This window comes from Sminthopsis crassicaudata, chromosome X (genome assembly GCF_048593235.1).
Source record: "Sminthopsis crassicaudata isolate SCR6 chromosome X, ASM4859323v1, whole genome shotgun sequence".
NCBI classification, from domain to species: Eukaryota; Metazoa; Chordata; class Mammalia; order Dasyuromorphia; family Dasyuridae; genus Sminthopsis; species Sminthopsis crassicaudata.
The window spans coordinates 6,528,690-6,550,467 of record NC_133623.1 but is presented as its reverse complement, the minus strand read 5'-3'; the positions used below and the strand labels follow the sequence as shown (position 1 = coordinate 6,550,467).

Sequence of the window (21,778 nt, the reverse complement as noted above, 5' to 3'; positions counted from 1 at the left end):
GGAGGATCACTGGCTGCAAAGATGAGATGGGAGGAGCAGTGATGGGTTAGGCTCCTGATGGAGCTTTCCGTGCCGCTTGGAAATGAGAGTGCTGGCAGAGGCCGGCTCACAGGGGACGAGTAGAGCGCAGTGGCTTTCTCAGGCACCCAAAGACCCTGTTGGCCTAGGAGAATTGGGGGCCAGAGAAGGGGAAAAGTGTAAAATCAAGGAAGTTCTGGGCGGGGGGCAGAGATTGTGGAAGAATGATACTTCGATACCTTAACCCCGATTCGATAGCTATGATGATTCCCATCGCCCTCTCTTTTTGCATTGGCTAAATGGGAAAGTGAACACAGGTCAGTCAAGGGAGATAGGACTTGGCCCCAAGATTGCTCTAGGAATTAGGTAGACTGAGGCAGCATGGCCAGAGTCTTCTAAAAAGCTGAAGGCATCAGCCAGAAATGCTAATGACAGTGAACTGACATGAAGTCCTGGAGCTAGGGATTAGCTCTGTCATACATTTGACTCCATTTAGAAAGAAAAGGAAGCAGGAAAATCATTTTCATCATTCAACCCCACCTAGTCCTGCAACTCCCTCCATGGGCCCTTTACCACTAATGGGTGAGAATTTACCCACCGCTTCATGCTCACAGAGACCCCACAGAGCCCCCAGCTGCCACAGATCCATGGCTTACCTCCTTGTCTCTTGCTCTGAGAATGGTTCTCAAATCCCCAGTGGCATTCCTGAAAAGGACATGTCAGTCACTTGACTCCAGTCACCATCCCTGTGACTTCCCTCTGTGGCCCCCCCTCTCCAATCCCTCTTGTCTTCCTGCTTATCACTCCCTTGAAGGTGGGGACTATCTCCCTTTCGATTTCTAGCTCCCCTCAATCCCTTCATCACTTAACACATCTTCTGGCTCAGAGAACACGAGAACACTTAGTTTTTCTTTCACCTAAACCAGCTTCTCATTTTATAGATGAAAAGACTAAAGTCTAGAAAGTATCAGGGACTTCTCCAAGATCCTATAGTAAGTAGGGAAGGCAGGATACCATAGCCCTCCTGCCGCCTCCAAAGTCAACACTCTTTCTATCAGGGCAGACTAGAAAGGAAGCTCATTGTCGGGTGCCAAACGCTAGGAAGGAAGGAAGTACGCCTAACGAAAGAGGAAAGTCAAGATTGGGTGCGATTACCGACAATTAAGAGTAAGCATGAAAGGTAAAGAATTCCATCCAGATGTGCTAGAATTAACTTAAAATCTTGTTCAATAAAACTGAGATCATTTTTTTGCTGCTGAATAGCTACATTTCGGGGTTCTTTTGAGAGGTATTTTTTAAATTAAAAATTGTCTCAAGTGGGAAAACAATGGCTGGGACATGTGCCTTGTAGTTGCGCCATGGAGACGGAGGCAGCAGTAGGGCCCAATGAGCTAGCAAAAGTGAACCATTTCTACGGGCAGAAAGTTATGACTCAATGGTAGTAATGTTACGTGGAAAACACGCAAACTGAATAATTGAGACTGACTTCACCTTGTAATTCATTCATATTTAATTTTTCTTGAGGGTACGTTCAAGGAGTATTCCTCCAAGGAGTTTTCAGCTCTTACCCATGAAGTAATGTTACACATTCAAGGACAAATTATGTGGTTTTGTCCATCTCAGCCTGTGAAAATAAAGAACAGAGATCACATGTTCTCATGCAACCCTGCCCAGCACTGGAATTAGTCCCATGTATCTGGAGTCGTTAAGTCTTCTGTGATGGTAATGATGTTTAGGAAAAAAAAAAAAAAAAAAAGCACATTTTCTTCTATTGCTTGAATATAGCCAGATGTGTCCAGCCATCAGCTCCAAATGTGATATGAAACATTTGGCCATCCAGCCACGGTGGGAAATATCGCTTGTACGCTAATTACAGACAAATTCCATAAAGCTTGCCAGTCTCCTGTTTGCAATCTATTTGACAGTCTGTTTGGACTATGTTGGAATAGAAGTTTTGCATTTCCCCTCTTAGTCTCGAATCATTGTTTTGTTCCCTTCAGGTTAGATCCTCCCCCTCCTAGGGACAGCCTTGGCATTTTCATCCCACCTCTAGCCAGGGAGGACCTTTCCGTTGCCATTCTCTTTCCTGGCTTTGAGCAGACTGACCGTAGGCCGGGTTCTTGATCATCTCCCCTCGTGGCTCCCTCGTCTCTTAGGCATTTTTAGTCTTGGTGATCTTTGTAGAATGGCTGAAAAGATCTTTTTCCTTGGTAAAGCAACCTGGTCTTCCACTACTGCTTTCACTATTTCAGAGTTTGGAGATGTGGATCAGTTTCCACCTTGAGGAAGGTGCATGTTTAAATTGTCAGAGATGAACCAGAGATCATCTCTTTTCTTGCTGAAGGTCTCCAGAACCAGAGGCAAGATTAAAATTCAGGATCTGCACAACTTCCCGGGAGAGCCATCAAAATGTTAACTATTACTTCCTCTGGGGAGGAAGCACTGACATTGGGGGAGTACTAGGAGGCCCAGGAAGAAGGAGAAGATGGTGGCAGGAGAGCTAGTTTCTGGTCTTCATTACTTTGGATTATGTCCCACCCACCCCATCCCCAGTCCAGTTTCCTTAGCTGATCTCTGAGGGTTCTTTCAGTTTTGACGTTCTGAGTTGATCATTCTCTCTGATTCCCTAGCTGATCTCTGAGGGTTCTTTCAGTTTTGACGTTCTGAGTTGATCATTCTCTCTGATTCCCTAGCTGATCTCTGAGGGTTCTTTCAGTTTTGATGTTCTGAGTTGATCATTCTCTCTGATTCCCTAGCTGATCTCTGAGGGTTCTTTCAGTTTTGATGTTCTGAGTTGATCATTCTCTCTGATTCCCTAGCTGATCTCTGAGGGTTCTTTCAGTTTTGACGTTCTGAGTTGATCATTCTCTCTGATTCCCTAGCTGATCTCTGAGGGTTCTTTCAGTTTTGATGTTCTGAGTTGATCATTCTCTCTGATTCCCTAGCTGATCTCTGAGGGTTCTTTCAGTTTTGATGTTCTGAGTTGATCATTCTCTCTGATTCCCTAGCTGATCTCTGAGGGTTCTTTCAGTTTTGATGTTCTGAGTTGATCATTCTCTCTGATTCCCTAGCTGATCTCTGAGGGTTCTTTCAGTTTTGACGTTCTGAGTTGATCATTCTCTCTGATTCCCTAGCTGATCTCTGAGGGTTCTTTCAGTTTTGATGTTCTGAGTTGATCATTCTCTCTGATTCCCTAGCTGATCTCTGAGGGTTCTTTCAGTTTTGATGTTCTGAGTTGATCATTCTCTCTGATTCCCTAGCTGATCTCTGAGGGTTCTTTCAGTTTTGATGTTCTGAGTTGATCATTCTCTCTGATTCCCTAGCTGATCTCTGAGGGTTCTTTCAGTTTTGATGTTCTGAGTTGATCATTCTCTCTGATTCCCTAGCTGATCTCTGAGGGTTCTTTCAGTTTTGGCGTTCTGAGTTGATCATTCTCTCTGATTCCCTAGCTGATCTCTGAGGGTTCTTTCAGTTTTGATGTTCTGAGTTGATCATTCTCTCTGATTCCCTAGCTGATCTCTGAGGGTTCTTTCAGTTTTGACGTTCTGAGTTGATCATTCTCTCTGATTCCCTAGCTGATCTCTGAGGGTTCTTTCAGTTTTGATGTTCTGAGTTGATCATTCTCTCTGATTCCCTAGCTGATCTCTGAGGGTTCTTTCAGTTTTGATGTTCTGAGTTGATCATTCTCTCCGATAAGTGTTCAAGAAAACCATCAGGCTGGCCTTGGGGCTGCAGTCCACACCTGAAGAAATCTTAGGGAGTATCTCTAGCAAGCAGGCCCAACCCTATGGCCGTTTCTGGACAGGCATGGAAGAGTAGCTGGAAATGAGTTTTTCATGGAATACAGGACTGAGATGATGAGTAAACATTGCACTATAATCCTGTGTGAAACTACAAGCATTGGAATATGATCTGCCATTTCTATAAAGCTTTAAGACTTGCAAGCTGCTTTCTTCACAAGACTTCTATGAAATAAGGAATGAGAATAGAAGTAATATTCCCATTTTACATATTGGGTTAACTGAGTCACAAGTTGAGGAATTTTTCCATGACCACACCACTGGGACAGAGATGAGGCAAGATTTGGGAACAGAGGAGAGGCGAGGTCCAGGGACAAATCTCTTTATTTCAGATCAATGTCTCATAGCCAGAACAATTCCAGGATGCTTGTCTCAACATCAAAGGAATGGCTGTAACCTCAGCACTAGGCAGGACTCATCTGAATGCCAGTGGAATATTAAATTAAGAAAAGAATCGAGGATGTGATTTAGATAAGGGAGCCATTTTGAATTCCAGAATCGAAGTCCATGTGGAATCTTAGCCAGTATCCAACAAGGCCTTACACATAGGAAATGCTTAATGAATAAATATGGAGTACACTGAATTAAACATCATACTTGTCTCTCTCCTTGACTCAGTTTCCCCGATTCCAAAGTGAGAAGGCTCCCTTCCTATTTGGAATTTCTATGTTCCTAAATCATTTCCCTTCCCTGGAACTGGAGTTCTTTCTCTGTCAAATGAGAGGGTTTGGATTAGGTTTGCCTTCCCAGGTCACCACTCTATGATCCTACCATCCAATGATAAACACCAAGCTCCAGAGCCTTGCAAAAATTCAAGGAAAAAAAGATGATTGCTTGACCACCGCCAGTGGGCACTGGAGTGTAAACAGAATGCTCTGCAGTGCCAAAGCTATCTTTCCTGGTATGAAAATGAGTCATCGAGTTGGAGCCCAGGTAGGAATTGAAGCTTGTTGCTGTCCCCTTTCCATCAAAATGTGATGCAGCTGCAAGCTCTTAGGACCAGAAGGAGGTTCCTCTTTGCATTTTATTAGCAAAGGATTCATTTAAAAAGAAAGGAAAAATAGCCTTTGCCTGAACCGAGGAGCTGTCCTTGGTGCTGGCCAGAGTCAGCTTTAGGCGCCCTAAGTCCCAGCTCCCCAGGATCCTGGCCAGAAATCTGGCTCCCCCCCCCCTCCAGCTGATTTTTGTCTCGATTTTTCAGGAGAGGGAAACTGTGCTAGAGAGGAGTCAGGTCCTAGCTCTATTTTTCTGCCTGCAGTCTCCGCCACACAAAGCATTTCAACCCAAGCCCTGAGCTGCCTGAAATTTTCTCATTTTAACCAGTCATTCTGACACCGCTGTGGACGCAGCCTCGGTGTCACGTTGCTTTCTTTTCCTCATCCTCCTCCACTCCTTGTTTCTCTCCCCCGCTAGATGAGCCTTTGCCTTATTGGGCCTCTCCATCACTGTCCAACCAGCATTCTGCCTCTACTCCCACCTTCACTGCCAGTCCTCACCTCTGCCCCCAACTAGAATGCTGGGTTCCACCTGAAGAACTTCAGCCTGTGAGAAGGCAAAATTGGACCTTCTATGGCCTGGAAACAGGCCTTTGTGACACTTCCCAGACCTCTTCATCTCATGCTCCCATACTCCCCCACACCCTTGATTCAAGCTCCACTAGGTGGCTCAGTGGACACCACACTGAGCCTAGAGTTCAGAAGAACTGAATTCAAATCTGGCCTTAGACACCTACTGGCTGTGTGGCCCCGAGCAAGTTGCTTCATCTCAGTTTCCTTATCCATAAGAGAGGGATGACAACAGCACCTGCTTTTCAGGGTTGTTGAGACTCAAATGAGACAATAATTGTAAAGCACTTAGCTTGGTGCCTGGCACACAGTAAGTGCTTAAGAGATGCACTATTTCCCTCCATCTCTTCCCCTTATCTCTTTCCATCTTTGTCTCCCTATTCCTGTCCTCTCTCCCTGTCTGTTCCCTCAGCCTGGCAGAGAAAATAGCAAAAGCAGAACTACTCAGTGGTGAGAACAGACAAGAGAAAGTTTCCCAAAATTTCAGAGCTCACTCCCTAGGCCCCACATTAAAAAAAAAAAAAAAAGACTATTAATCAATCCACTTGCTGAAGTTGTTTTCCTATGCAAATGTTTGTTCCAAATCACCCAGTTATTACTTAACCAATTTTGGAAAGTGCCCGTCCAGTCACCCGGATGGATGTGCTGGGGCATGACAGGATGCTCAGCCTGATTCTGTGCCTGCTGCAGTAGTCTGCTAATTGGTCTCCCTGCCTCTTCTCTCTCCCTTCTCCAATCCATCCTTCCCACATCTGCAGAAATCATCTTCCTAATGAATAGGTCTGACCATGTATGACTTTCCCAACTCAAAATCCTTCAGTGCTTCTTTCAGCTGCAAGGCTCCTCAGCCTGACATTTAAGCCTTTCCCAATTTGGCTCCAACCTCACTTTTCAGCCTCATCTCACAATACTCCCCTTATACTACCTTCCAGTCAAACTGGACCAGGCTAAATCTTCCCAACACTCAGTCTGCCAGATAATCACACTAATATTTCAAAAAACAACTCACATTCTACAGGGCTTGAAGATTTGCCAATCGATACAGTCCTCACAACAACTCTGTGAAGTAGGGGCTGTTATTATCTGCATTTTACAGGCGAAGAAACTGAGGTTCCAAGTGACCTCCTTGTTCCCAGTCATATACCTAGTAAATGGCTGAGGCAGGATTTTTAAAGAATATTTTATTTCTCCAAATACAATGAATTGAACATTCTCCCCTTGTGTTCCAAATTTCCCCCCCTCCCCAAGACCAAACATGTGCAATTCTTCCAACCATATTTCCATATTCATCACACTGTGCAAGAAAAATCAGATCAAATGAGAAAAAACACGAGAAAGAAAACAAGCAAACAAATAAGCAACAAAAAGGCAACAAATACTATTCTCTGATCCACATTCAATCTTTCCAGTTCTCTCTCCATCACGTCTATTGGAATCGAAGCAGGATTTAAACACATTTTTTCTGGACTCCAAGTATAGCACTTTACCCATCTCCATCTTTCTTTCATGCAGTTTATCCAGTCGACAAGCATTTATTAACCCTCTACTGTGTACCAGGCACTGTCAACTCCATCTTTCTGATTTCTTCTCTTCCTTACAGGTTCAGCTCAATGAATTTCCTCCCTGAATCCCTTGTAACAATTCCCAGCTGAACATGTTCTTTCCCTTCTCAGATTTCCCAGGAATCTTTGCATCTCTCCTTTATCACCAAGCTTCCCTAACTTGTTAAACTCATCTGCGTGCCTGGCATTGTCATAGCCGCCCCCTCCCGTAGAAGGGGAGCCTCATGAGGATTTCTCCGGGTCCTTATTGCCTAGCACAGTACCTAGTAATCCAATCCCTCCCCCTGTCTAGTTGGTTTCCTGTTCTTCAAGTCCAGGTTTGAATGCCTGTGCCTCCCCCTTTGAAAACATCTCTGAGGGCTTTATTCATATCAATTTCATGCAGCTAGCATATTCTAATTTACATCCTAGTTCTCTGCATCTCAGGCTCAAGCCTCCCTGCCGGACCAGAACTCTACGAGGACGGCAACTCTGCCTTGTTCATCTCTGTCCTCCTCCTGTACAGGGTCCTGAACACACCCGCTGGTGCTCTGATATTACTTGCACTGAATTGCCTGTTGCACTCATGGCTGAAAATGAGTCCCTGGGTATCTTGGAGATCTGAAGCTCTCCCTGGGCTCTTGAGTTCTTACTAAAATGAAAAGCCTGACGGCCAAACAATATTTCCCGAGGGCTTAACTACACTAATTAAAATATGCCAAATTGCCTGTCAGCATGAAAGAGAAGAATCAGCATCTCTCAGTGAGATAGAGGGCTTTTCACCACACTTTTTAGTCCTAAGTTCAGGGTGACATTGGCAGCCAATTCTCCCTGCTTGCTCTGAGGGCAGGCAGAACCCCAGCCTTTTAGGCTTGGCTTGAGGGCCAGCGAGCTCCAAGGGATTTGTTCTGCCAATGAGAATTAGATGCAGGTAGGATCAGGCAAAAAAAAAAAAAAAAAAAAAAGACTCATAAGCTGGAAAATAGTTCATGCTGATGATTCTTAGAAGAAATATTCTAGCATTGAGTGGAATTTTAGGAGCAGTTTCAACAGAATCTTCTCCCCCCACTTTCTTTTTTTTAAACTATTTTTAATTAATTTTTATAATTATAACATTTTCTTTGACAGTACATATGCATAGGTAATTTTTTTTTTACAACATTATCCCTTGTACTCCCTTCTGTTCTGAGTTTTTCCCCTCCTTCCCTCCACCCCCTCCCCTAGATGGCAGGCATTCCCATACATATTAAATATCTTATAGTATATCCTAGGTACAATATATATGTGCAGAACCGAATTTTGTTGTTGTTGTTGCAAAGGAAGAATTGTATTCACAAGGTAAAAATAATCTGGGAAGAGAAACAAAACAAAACAAAACAAAAACCAATGCTCTCAGTTGACACTCATTTCCCAGTGTTCCTTTTCTGGATGTAGCTGATTCTGTCCATCATTGATCCATTGGAATTAGATTAGCTCTTCCCTATGTTGAAGATATCCACTTCCATCAGCATATATCCTCATACAGTATTGTTGTTGAAGTGCATAATGATCTCCTGGTTCTGCTCGTTTCACTCAGCATCAGTTGATGTCTCTCCAAGCCTCTCTGTATTCCTCCTGCTGGTCATTTCTTACAGAACAATAATATTCCATTACATTGATATACCATTTACCCAACCATTCTCCAATGGATGGACATCCATTCATCTTCCAGTTTCTAGCCACTATGAAAAGGGCCGCCACAAACATTTTGGCCATACAGGTCTCTTTCCCTTCTTTAGTATTTCCTTGGGATATAAGCCCAGTAGTAGCACTGCTGGATCAAAGGGTATCCCCCCACTTTCTAAGGCCATCTATCTGAATATGGCTTTCTCCATAAAATCCAGCTTGGGTAGGTTAGATGGGCTTTTTTAAAGGGCTTTGTTTTATCATTATCTTCAATGTCTGCATTACCTTCATTTCCAAATATCTCCTTCCTCCCTCTGCTGTGAATTATCTCATGTAACACTGCCATCACATTGTGGTTCTCCCCCCCTTTCTTTGTATTCTTTTATTCATGGCTTCTGTAAAGAAGTGGGTTTAATGGGAAATGAAGCAGGGTAGCAGAATCTGTAGTGGGGAGGCCACCAAGAGATAGAAAACATCTTCCAGTGGAAGGGCAATCTCCAGAATGAATGCAAGCCATGGCACTGGGGACTTCAAAAATTTGGATGCCCACTTCTCAGTTGGGTTGTACAAGGGACTCTTGCTCCACTGGGGTTCCATAAGCTGGTCCTTCCCAACTCTAAAAGTCTATGAATGTATGACCTGGAAAAATCTGTAGAGGTATGAAGAGTTACTGAGGTTTGCTTTTTGAGGCCCATTGTGATGGTGGGGGGGGGGGGGGCTGAAGTGCTTCTGTGACAAACGTTCCAGCAAAGAGAAGATGACAAAAGTCAAATCCTCCCATTTTACAGATGAAGAAACTAAGGCTTAGAGAGGTTGTGACTTTCCCAGTGTCAGGAAACTAACCTAGGCCCTTCGACTCAAATTGCAATCTTATACCAATAAACTCCTAAATCTTCGCATTATGCCTTAAATTTATAATTTAAAAAACCCATTCCGATAAAAAGGTTTCTCAAACCAGTTAATGTCTCAGAAGTCTAATGTCTAAAGATGGTTTGGATGATAAAGACACAGGGCTAAAGAGTCTGAGCCAAGTGCTGATGGTACCTTCATGTCTTCACCATCTGTAGTCTTAATTCCAAACCCACTTCAGAACTCTTCTTGTCTTCCTTCATAGCTGAGCTTACTATTCCTCCATTTATACATATCATGTCTTCATTCACAATGGCCAAGGTTTAGAAACGTGTGAGATTGGATTTGGGCAGGGGAGATTCTTTGGACCGTCTTAACCACCCTCGTGGCCCGTTGGGAAGATCTCTGGAATTGGAGTCACCGAGAATTAGATTTGACTCTCCCCTAATGGTGCCTCTCTCGCCTCATCTGTGAAATGGGGACAATAATGCCAGTAGAACTTGAAAGAAAATTTGGGTGTGGTTCTGACTTCTGCCCCAGGGCCCCAGCTCTGGAGAGCCCAGGAAGCAAGCCTAGGTGGAAGCACTGTCCCAACCAAGCATGTGGCGAAGGGGATGAGCAGTCTTTGGAGGAGACCCTAAATGTGAGGGGCTCTCATTTTGGATCGGGAGTTTAGAGAGAAGACAAAGCTCCTGCCCTCTTCCCCTCCACTCTGGCGGGACATGACGTCACTCTCCTTTCCCCTGTAGCCAATAGATGGATGGGGGCATCTGAAGCAAGAAGTCCCAACACCGGTCTGGGCAAACTGTAGAAGGTGGGGAGGAAGGCAGGCAAGTTAAGCACTCCAAAGACTTGCCTGGAGCTGAGGCTCCTTTAGTTGGCGCTGCGCACCTGGCAGGCTGAGGCAGGAGCAGGAGGAGGCCCGAGGTAGGCCCTGCAAGGGGCTGCCCCGGGGAGTCCATGGGAAGTATTCAAACAGTAGCTGACTGTGGCTAGCTCTGGTGGGGAAGCTTCAGTCTGGGTCTGGGGGCCCTTTGAGGGCTTCGAACCCTGGGCTTTGCACTGGGCTCTCCAAGAGCCCCGACTTCAAGCCGAGAAACAATACCAGGCGGATCATGGGAAGGCACCCAGTCTATCTCCTGCTGGTCTTTCAAGGCTTTTAGTGCCTCTCCCCTCAGGAGAAGGGGGGAAGGGAAGGGCGGCAAGGCAGGGGATGGGGCCTCAGGATTTGGCCCGGGAAAGCTGCTGGCAGCCACAGATACGGCTCAGCAAAAAGAGAAGAGAGAAGGGAGCCCCCAAAGCCGTGGGGGAAGCCAGAGATGGGGAGCCCGTAGCCTTGGGCGAACCAGGGCAGGGTGAGAGTCCGGCTGGCTGCTGGTTGCTATCCAGCGGGGGACCCGAACCCCCGCCTGCCGGGGCTCCCCCTAGCCTGACCCCAGTCCCCCCCCCCTCCCCGCGCCTCACACTCAGGCAAGCAGACTGGCACCTGGTGGCCAGGAGCCTGCGGGCACTGGGCTGCGGGGGATCGGCTTCCCTCTGGGTACCCCAAGGCTCGGGAGAAGGCCCCCCCCCCACCGTGCACGCGGGGGCCAGGGCCTGGGGCGGGTCTGCCCCTCTGGCCCAGCACCGAGCCTAGATGAGCCGGGAGCCCTCCCCCAGCCGTTGCGGGGAGGCCGCCTCGGCTCCCTCCTCCAGCCCGGCCTGGCCGCCGGCCGGCAGCCGGTGCGCGGGTGCGGGTGTGTGCGCGTGCGCGCGCGGGGGGCCGGGGCGCGCGGCCGTGTGCGCGTGCGTGAGCAGCCAGCGCGCGGGGCGCTCTCTCCCGTGGCAGGTTCCCCGTGTCAGTGTCGCTCCCTTTGTTGTGCTGCTCGGCGCGTGTGGGAGCCAGGCAGGCGGCCGGGGGCCGGAGGAGGCGTGAGGCGAGCCGGCCCGGGGCAGGCCCGACGGCCCGACGGCCGGAGAGAGGAGACCGAGGGGCACGGAGAAGAGCGGCGGGGCGCCGTGCCCGTCTGCGGGCCAGAGACCCCAGGCGCAGCCCAGCAGCCCGGGCCAGCAGGGGGAGGGGGAAGGAAGTTGGGGAGTCCCTGCGGGGGAGGGGCAGAGCCCCCTTCCCCCCCGGCAGCCCCGCGGCGCCCGGCTCGGGGCAGGCTCTCCAGCCTCCCCGCGGCGCCTCGTGCAGCCGGCCCCCGGACCGACGGACGGACGGACGCACGGCCAGCGGGAGGGAGATCGCCCGCCGGCCGGCTCGCCCAGGAGGCAGCCCCGTGCCCGCCGCCCGGGACCCCCGAGGATGTAGAGCCGGAGCCGCGGATCGTGTAGGTGAGTGTGCGGGCGGCGGAGCCCAGGTCCGCCGGCCCGTCTGCCTGCCGTGCCCTGCTGGTCAGCCCGCCCGGCCGCCCTGCCGTGCCCCGTTCTGCCCCGGCCGGCCCGTCCGGCCGCCCTGGCCGTGCCCCGTTGTGGCCCGTCCGGCCGCCCCGCTGCGCACCTCGCCGCCCTCTGGCACCGCGGCCACAGCCGAGGGCTGCCCGGGTGCGGGGCCAGGCCCGGGGTGGCGGGCGGGGGCTGCCGCAGCAGGGGCGCGCGCAGCTCGGCCGGCGCCGGCAGCAACAGATTGTCTTGGGAATTAGCGGGGCCCGGGGCTCAGCTGGGCTCTGCGGGCTGAACGGGGCTGGGCGGAGGGGGGGAGGGGGGATTCTGGCCCGAGATCGGGCCGCCTCCTTTGCGCCAGAGGAGTCTCTCGCGGGCTCGGAGATCTCTCCTTTGGCCTTTCCCTCCCCTAGCTTGGCCTTTCCCTTCCAGGTTTCCCAATTACGACGCAGGGAAGGCAGGCGAACAGGGCAGGCGAGCTGGAGCTCCGGGCCCAGGCACCATCACGGTCCCCTTAGCTGGAGCGGGGCCGGGAGCAGCGAGCCTCCCGGCAAACTTCAGACTCTTCCCTCTCGGCTCCCTCCCTCCGCCCCAACTCCAAGGAGCCGGTCGGGGTGAGGGGCTGGGGGCGGGAGGCGAGCTCCGGCGGGCCCCCTCGGTTCCCCTCCCCCCTCCCCTCAGGCTCCGCGCTCCGAGCGGACACCGCCTTCGCCGTGCCCAAACGGCCACCGCTGGCCAGGCCGGTCGGGGGGCCCCCGCGGTCAAGGACGGCCGGCCGGGCTGCAGCCTACTTCTGGCTCCTCTGTCCCCCGCGGCTCCCCCGGCTCCGGTGAAGCTCCGGGGCGGGTGAAGTTCGTGGCGGCTCCGAGGCTGGTGACGCCGCCGAATCTCTCCCCTCCCCTCCCCAACCTCCACTGGCGTGCCTCGGTTTCTCTGAGCTCCGGACCTGGGGGGGAGGGGCGCGTCTTGAACCACATTAGCCCGGCTGAGCTGACCCTGCGGCCTCTGAGCCGTCCCCAAGGGGAGGCTGACCAGAGACGGCGAGGCAGCCTGGGGGCGGGGGGCACCCCCCGGGCTCAGCCCGGCGCCCCCCCCCCCCCAGCGGCAGAGCGCCACCACCTGCCTGCCTCTCCAGTGTCCGTGGTCCCTGGTGGGAGATCCATTGTCCTGCCTCTGCCCCAGATCTGGCGGCGACTTGGATCGATCCCGGGCCCTCCCGCCGCGGGCCCCCCAATGTGTTTAGAACAATTTCCCTCTACCTGGCCTTTGCAGCGGCGTGTGCCGGTGAGCCGGCGGGAGGGAGCGGGTCTGGAAGGGCTGGTGAGCCCGGGCGGGGAGGCCGCTGGGAGCCGCGGCTCGGGCTGCGGGGATGGGTGCCCGTGCCGAGGAGCGCGGCCAGCCCTCGCCCGGCTGGAGGAGAAAGGCTGTGCCCTCCTCGAGGAGGGGAACACGAGGCTCCCGGGCTGCCGCTGGGGTCCCCTTCCGCCAGCTTGGCCGTCCCTCCCCCCTTGCACCCCAGGGCCGGCCGGGGCGGGGGGGGGGGGGGCCTCTTGGGGAGAGTTCATTTCCACCAAACTTTTTGATATCAGGATGTTATCAAAACAAGCGAGCCGGCTGCCTCGGAGGCTGCCGGGGAGGGAGAAACAGGCTCTGCATTCGGGGGAGCCCTTTCCACTTCCTCAGTCGGTTCCCCGTTCCCCGGCTGCTGCCAGCTCTGGGAGGGCTCCCCTAGGAGAAGGTGCCCCCCCCAACGTCCCCCCGGGGCTGCTCCTGGAGGCAGACGGTCCTCCTCTGGCCGCAGAGAGCCAAGGCCAGGCTGGAGGCAGGTGGGGGGGAGGCGGCCTCCTGGTAGGAAGGAGACGCCACGGCTGCCGCCGAGTGCCCAGGGGCACGGGATGCGGCTGCCAGCGGGGCTCGGGGCAGTGCCCGGCGCTGGCTCACCTCTCCCTCCCGCCGCCTTGGCTGTGGTGGGGGGCCGAGGTGGGGGGAGGGGCAGCCCCGCCAAGCTCGGGGCAGAAGCTTTGGCCCCCGGCTTTCCTCTGCAGAGCGGCTGCGAGCTGGCGGAGACACCCTTTTCTTCTGGGTGGAGGATGGGAAGGGGCAGGGGGAAGGGAACCTGGTCTCTGACACAAAGCGGCCCAGGTGGGCTTGCTGCTTCTGCCTCGGCGGGGGATGGGGCTCCCTGGGGGGGGGGGGGACGGCTCCCATGAGAAACCGCCGCCGGGCTTGGGATCTGACTGGCAAACACGAGGCACAGAGTCCTAGTGATCCCGAGAATCCGGGTCACCCGAGCCAGGAGCCATCTCAGTGTCCCCCCCTCGCGTGTCTCCCCTCCGTGTTTCCAGGGCCTGTCTAGGAGCCCTCCGCTCGCCTAGTTCTTGGTGGGATAGTGACTGCTGGCCGTGGGTTCTGCCCACCTGCTTCCAATCTTCTCATTTATCTCCTGCCATGGCTCAGTCCCTGTGGGAAAGGGAGCAGAGCATTTCTGCCTGTTTGCTTCCATTTTTTTCAGCTGAGTACACAAACATCCTCCTTGGAGCATTGGGAGGCAGGGCCTCCCCTAGCCGGGCCAGACTAGACTGCGGGAGGCATCCCCTCGGGGCCCTGCCTGGCCCAGCTCGGGGATGCCCACTTGGAGGGCCTAGAGGCCAGACCTGGCAAAAGCGCGCACCGTCTCTCCTCCTGGCAAGGCAGGACGTGGGACTAAAGCGAGCTGCCCGCCATCCGGGGGCCTCTCGAGTGGAGAAGCCAGCCTCGGTGACGGTGCCCGTCCTTCCCACTCGCCCGTCTGAGGCTGGGTCTCTTGAACTCTGGCTGCCTCAGCCAACCTGAGGAAAGGTTGCTTCCTAGATGATGACTCGGTTTACCCTCTCATGAACAAGCATGAAAATTAGGCTCAACCAAACCCTTCCAAGAAAGAGGGGAAGAGAGAAGCTTGGGGGGAGGGAAGTCAGGTGGGAGTTGCCATTTCCAGGTCAAGCTGGGCAGCAGCAGTTGTTCTCAAAAGCCTCTGGAGAGATGTGCCCACTTGGCCAAGGTGGGGTCTGGGACCAAAGGAGAGGCCAGAATAATAGAGTAGCCCAGCTCTTAGCAGAGGGAAACAGAACAGGAGGAACCTAGCACTTCAGTTCAACCCCCCTCATACAGTTGGGTCTACTAGCATCCAAAAGGCACTTATCCAAAGTCTCCCAGTGACTTAGTATAGATTGGGCCTGGAAACCATGCCCCTCACTCCTCCATTAGGTTTCTTTACCACTTCCATCCTTTCTCCTTCCTTTCCCTTCCTTTACCCCTGCCTTAGGCATGCACACATGTGCATCATGTAACTTCCTTGGTATCAATTTTTACCTAAGGAAATCAGAAAGCCTCCTGAAAATTGGAAAGTCATTCATCAGCAGCATTGTGCCCAGTTTGCCAGCTTCCCAAGCCTACCATCATCCCTCTCCCAAATCTTGTTCGATTTTGCATTAGTCACGTCTACAGTTTCTTATCTGTTCCATCCTACTGTTGACCAACCTTTGACCCACTGCTCCCGTAGAAGATCTGATTTCCGTGTATTTTCTTAATCCAGACAGTGCTTATCATTTGTATCTTCTCTCTGTTCCCATCCATTACCTTGTTCTTTCCAGTCCTGACTGCCAAGCTCATCTCCAGTACCCTCCGAGCCCAGTGAGACGCCTGGCCAGAGGGATGACCTAGTCTCTCGCTGCTCGGCCCAGCTCCGCGTGTGACGAGTGAGGGCTTGGAAAGTCTTTCGGAAGAACTGGATCCAGTGATTTTCATTTGGGGCTTTTAGGTTTTGGGGGTTTGTTTTGTAGAGGACTCACTAGTTAGGAATATTATCTGAAGCCATAGCTTCTGTTTCTTTGCGGTGATAAGACTCTTCTGCTGAGAGAGATTCTCTCAGTGCAGTGGAAAGAGCACCAGCCCTGAAGTCAGGAGGACCTGAGTTCAAATCTGGTCTCAGACACTAAACACTTCCTAGCTGTGTGACCCTGGGCAAGTCACTTAACCCCAGTTGACTTGGGAAAAAAAAAAAAAAACAAAGGATTACAATACTATTATGTATTTGTTCAGAAAGGAAGTCTGAAACCAAGTCTTAAAGAATTACCTGAGCTCCTAGTGAAACCACAGGGAGAAATGACCCCATTGTATGTGCCCGAGAAGTTCCAGACTGGAAACTCAGAGATCGAATTCTCTCTGTGTCTATGTCCATCTCTTTCTGAATCTGTCTTTTTTTCCTATCTCTGTATCTCTTGTCTCTCTTTTTCAGTCTTTGTTTCTACCTCTTTGTCTCTGTTTTTGTCCCTTTCCCTCCCTCCCAAACACACACACACACACACACACACACACACACACACACACACTGCAATGATGAGACAGGCTCATAGTGAGGCTATCTACAAAATCAAAGCTGAAATAGCCATGTCTGAAGCCTCAAGCTAAACATTAGAGCCTCAAGAACCCATCGAGGTATGATCAACTCATAGACTTGAGACAGGATGATGTAAGAGTAATGCTGAGGAAGTCAACCCATCCTTCCAAATTTTGTTTATGGTGGAGCAGAAAGTGCAATGAGCTGGGTTCGAGTTCTACTAGGGAGCTGCTTTCTGACTTTTCTGAGGGTGTCACTTCCTTGCTGTGGATCTCACTTTCCTCAACTGTAAAATGGCCGGGAGAGTTCCAGCATCCCAGGCTCCTGCTGGATGTGAATCACTGCCAGTCTCTCCTGTAGTTTTGCTTGTCTTCCTCTAGGAGAAGTATTCCGGTAGGAGGTGGCTAGAGAAGTGATGGAGGACACTCTGCTGTTTGCCCGTGTCATAGATCCATGCCAGCCGGGCCCTTCTTTCACAATTCTTTCGTTTTCTTTCTGGTGAGCAGCAGCCCCAAACCTGCCTAGGAGCCAAGGGCAATTCTCCAGGGGCCGTCTGAGAAACAGGACCCTCCAGAACCAACTGCCTGGTCCCTTGGCAGTGTGCGCTCACGCTCCCCAGTTGAGAGCAGTGGTGATGGGAAATCCCGAGGCCCAGAATGACAGAGGTCACAGGCTGGGCAGTACCTAGGGAAGTGACCTTGGTTACCCTTCTGCCTTCCCCTCAAGTCCCTAAGGTCTTCTCCTCCCAACCACCAGCCTGCCCCTCTCTCTCTCTCTCTCTCTCTCTCTCTCTCTCTCTCAAATGCTCTTTTGGGGAACCACCACCATTGTCCCCTAGAATCCATCACTTGACCAAGCCACTCCTGATAGCATCACAATCTTCCTTCATGTCTGTTCATCTATATCTGGGCTGCTTTTTCCACCAGGATAATATTGTAAGCTCCTTAAAGGCAGAGGCTGTCAGATCTTTGTCTTCATACAGAACAGGCCAGGGCCTTGTATAGAATAGCTGTAGAGAGCCATTAAAGATTTTTTCAATGTAATTCAATGTCATCACACCTCCTTCCCGTGCTGTTTCATACATGCTCTGATCCCCGACGTCTCGCCCATCGTCTTAACCTGCTTGGAAGGCAGTCTCTAACCGGCTTTCGTCTTCAGCTAGAGATGTCTAGAGGTAGTCCCTCCTTGTCCCTTCCTCCCACCACCACCACCACCGTGTCAAACCCGAAAGGAGCTCAGAGACCATCTAGTCCAACCTTGTAAAGACTTTATAGAGGCTAATGGCCACAGCAGGGAAGCACCATAAACCCATTCTTGAATAGGAGCCCTTGGGGGGGGGGGTCTATCGTGAAAAGTAATTCCCTGGGTTTTGATTACAGTAATAGGCAAGTGAAAATATTGACTGAACCTCCTCCCTGCTCCGAAATGCTCCTCAGCTCAATCTGGGCACTCTCCTGTAGTGCTGGATCGGGCCACCTGCCACTGGACCCCCATTGCTAATGGGGGCAGATACAACGAGAATATAATTGGAGTAAAATGCAGTTTCCTTTTGTCAGTTTCCTTTCTCTGCCGTAGCTGGTCGGGTTTCAGTATTTACACATTTGCCTCTTCCTCGGGTCACCAGAGGAAAAGCCGGGAGCCAGAGCAGAGATTCTGAGATTTTCTTCTCTGGTTTTTCCCCTTTGGACAATGGAGGTCTTTTGGGATGTTGGCGAGTGGGAAGATGTGGGTTCTAGGCCCTTCTCTGCCACTGTCATGATTGAGCTGCTCTGGGTTAGTCTCATCTCCAAAATGAGGGTACCTCACCAGTTGATCTGGGGAGCTGGAGGCCTTATTTGGGCAGCGTAGCCTAAAGGACAGAGTGAGGAATTTGCAGTCAGAAAGATCTGGGATCCTAGGAACAGATATTTCAAATTGCCCTGCTCTGAGCCAAAAGGTTGTCTGATACTTGCTTTGCGACCATGGCCCGGATACTTTCGTCACCCATCAGAGTAGAATAATGCTTGGAACACTGGACTGGGAGCACTGTTTGCCGAGCCATGTCTTGGGTTTTATATGGATCGTGGAGAATAGGAGATACCACAGGATTGGAAAATGGCAGCTAGATGGCCCAGTGGATAGAGCACAGGCGTTGGAGTCAGGAGGAGCTGTGTTCAAACATAACAATTACTAGCTGTGTGACCCTGGACAAGCTAAGTGACTTGTCCAGGGTCACAAGTTACTTAACCCCAAGTGCCTTGCCAAAAAAAAAAAAATAGTATGACATTTGCAAATCATAGGCCAGTGAGCTTTATCCAAATTCCTGACCAAACTAGAGAACCCTATTAAACAGAGGGTAGAAAATGTCCAGGCAAAGAAGCCTGGCTCATAAAGAGCTAAGGTGGCTTCATCAAGAACAGCTAGCCAAGCTAGGTCCATTTCCTCTTTTTCCTGTCTGGAACAGAAGAACTCTCTAGATATCTTTTTCTGAGATTTCAGCCAAGCCAATGGGAGACTTGGGTGGTATTTTGTGGATAAACTAGTAAGATGGGGCCTACATCATAGAATTTTTAGGTGGATTACAAACTGCTTGACTGGCCTAGCCAACAAAGGGCTTAATGTCAATTTGTAAGAGTCTGTAAGTCATTCACAGTTGATGAGCGTACAATATTGTCGTTTATGTTTACAATGTTCTCATGGTTCTGCTCATTTCACTTTGTATTAGAACATGTAAGTTTTTTTCAGGTTTTTCTTAGAGCATCCTGCTCATCATTTCTTATAGTACGATACTATTCCTTCACAGTCACATATAACCATTTTTATAGCCGTTCTCCAATTGATGAACATCCCCCTCGATTTCCAATTCTTTTTTGCCACTAAAAGAACTGCTAAAACATTTTTGCTACGTAGTCCTTTTCCTTGTGGATTTTTTTTTTTTATTTCTTTGGGATACACACCTACCAGTAGTATTTCTGGGTCGAAGGATAAGCGGGTTTTATATCCCTTTGGGCGCAGTCTATATTATCTTCCAGAATAGCTGAATATGTACAGAATACAGGATACAACTTCACCAATGGTGCATTAGGGTCTCAATTTTCCCATATCGCCTCCGATATTTGTCATTTTCTTTTTCTGTCATTTTAGCCAATCTGATAAGTATGGGGTGATAGCTCCCAGTTGTTTTACTTTGCATTTCTCTAACCTGTAGTGATTTAGAGCATGTTTAGATGACTATAAATAGCTTTGATTACTTGATCTGAAAATGTTATTTGCTCATTTATCAATTGAAGAAGGGCTCTTCTTTTTATGAATTTGACTCAGTTCTCTATAAATTTGAGAAATGAGGAATTTATCAGAGAAACTGGCTATAAATTTTTTCACAGTTCTGATTACACTAGCTTTCCCTTCCTCCTATTTCCCCCCATTTATCCTACTCCTTTCATCCTCAGATGAGTTTTGCTTCTCACTTTTACCTCTTTCAATCCACCCTCCCCTTCTATCAGCACTGACCCCTTTTCTTATCCTTTTTTTCTTCCTACTTTCCTCTGCAAGTATAATAATAAGAGCTAACATTTACATAGTACTTACTGTGTTGCAGGCTGTGCTAATTTGACTCAGATCTCTGTACATTTGAGAAATGAGGACTTTATCAGAGAAACTGGCTATAAATTGTTTCAGTTCTGATTACTATAGATTTCTCTCCCTCCTATTTCCCCCCATTCATCCTCCTCACTCTTTTCATCATGTCCATCCTCAGATGAGTTTTGCTTCTGACTTTTACCTCCCTCAATCCACCCTCCCCTTCTCTTAGTACCGACCCCTTTTCTTATCCCTTTTTCTTCCCACTTTCCTTTGCAAGTATAATAATAAGAGCTAACATTTACATATTATTTACTGTGTTCCAGGCTGTGCTAATCTGACTCAGTTCTCTATATATTTGAGAAATGAGGACTTTATCAGAGAAATTGGCTATAAATTTTTTCACAGTTATGATTAGCATGTATTTGCCTCCCTCCTGTTTTCCCCATTTATTCTACTTACTCCCTTCATCCTGTCCATCCTCAGGTGTATTTTGCTTTTGACTCTTACCTCCCTCAATCCACCCTCCCCTTCTATCAGCACCGACCCCATTTCTTATGCCTTTTTCTTCCTACTTTGCTCTGCAAGTATAATAATAAGAGCTAACATTTACATAGTACTTACTGTGTTCCAGGCTGTGCTCAGCACTTTACAATTATTATCTCATTCCATCCCCATAACAACCCTGGGAGGTAGTTGATATTTTCGCCCCCATTTTGTAGATGAGGAAATGGAAGCACAGAGATTAAGTGACTTGCCAGAGGTCACACAGCTAGGAAGTGAGGCCAGATTTGAACTCTAGTCTTCCAGACTTCAGGCCCAGTGCTCTGTCCACTATGCCACTTGGCTACTTGATAGGGATAGATAGCTGGGGTGCTATGATAGACAGCAGTTGTTATGAAAAAGAGCTGGGGTTTTTAGTGGACCACAAGTTCCACATCGCATCAGTGTGATAATGGCAGCCGAAAAAAGCTAACGAAGTCTTAGGCTATATTAAGAGAAACAGGGAGTGGCAACTAGATGGATGAGGAAGGAGTCTCCAAAACATGTACTCTGAAGGATTACAGCAAGAAGATAAAACAGGGTTATGTTGTGGGGGGCAATATTATCCTAGTAAAAAAAAAGAAAAGAAAAAAACCTCCTGCCCCTGGTGCCCAGCAGGGAGTTCACATTCCAAATGGAGCTGCCAAGCCAACAATGGCTTCAAGAGTGACCCAGACTGGTAATAGTAACATTGGGTGGGCTAATGGCCAGGATGGGCTGAAGATCGGTAAAGCTGCTGAGGACGCCAAGGGTTGGATGGGGGCTGGGGGTTAAAGCTATGTTTGGAGCCACTGTTGTTTGGGGCAGATGGTGTACTGTTAGCAGATGACAGAAAGAAATCAGCATCTCTCAACTCTTTTTTTTTTTTTGGTCTTATCTTCTCTATGTAGAAGAATGTTCTCCAGCCTGGAAATTATGGGGGAAAAAACACAGTTAAGAAGGAATTGGAAAGCAAGATAGGCAAAGAGCTACTGATCTTCTGGCTTCTTTAAATGAACTCCAGTTCCCTGGCCTGTCTGTCATCTGAGGGGGCTGAAAGAAAGATCTTGTGTTGTGATCATAGAATCATCATCCAAATCAAATTTTGAATAATGGTGGAAAACAAGATTTATGGGACCATAAGCAAAGAAGAGGGAGGGGAGGGGAATGTAATCATTATAGATCAGTGAGCTTGAGGCAGATTCCTAGCAAAATTCAAGAATAAATGATGCAGCAGAGTACTCGGGTGCTTTTTTTTTTCTTTTCGGGAGACTGGTCTGGCAGAACGGGGCAGGGGTGGCGTTGACATATAGTCATTGGGGTCTCTTGGTTTTTCTGTCACGCATTTTGGAGAGAATAGATCCAGTGATGATCATGTCATAAAAACACAAGACGCCTGTACAAGTTACTTATGCGTGCTTCGGAAAGGAGGCAGTGATCATTAGGGGTCCACCTGTGTTTGCTAGGAACAAGCTTTGCCCTTTGAAATGTCACTAATTAGACCACTGGCCTTAGAAGTTA

General features: G+C 49.7%; 1 protein-coding gene across 1 annotated transcript in view; it reads left to right on the top strand.

Moving 5' to 3' along the window:
* The first annotated feature begins 11,678 nt into the window (after positions 1 to 11,678).
* TRPC5 (transient receptor potential cation channel subfamily C member 5) overlaps positions 11,679 to 21,778 on the top strand; it is a 154,958-nt gene continuing 144,858 nt past the window's right edge. The window contains exon 1 of the mRNA XM_074278255.1: positions 11,679 to 11,754. The gene's annotated coding sequence lies outside the window, so the exon portion shown is untranslated. The remainder of the gene's footprint in view (positions 11,755 to 21,778) is intronic.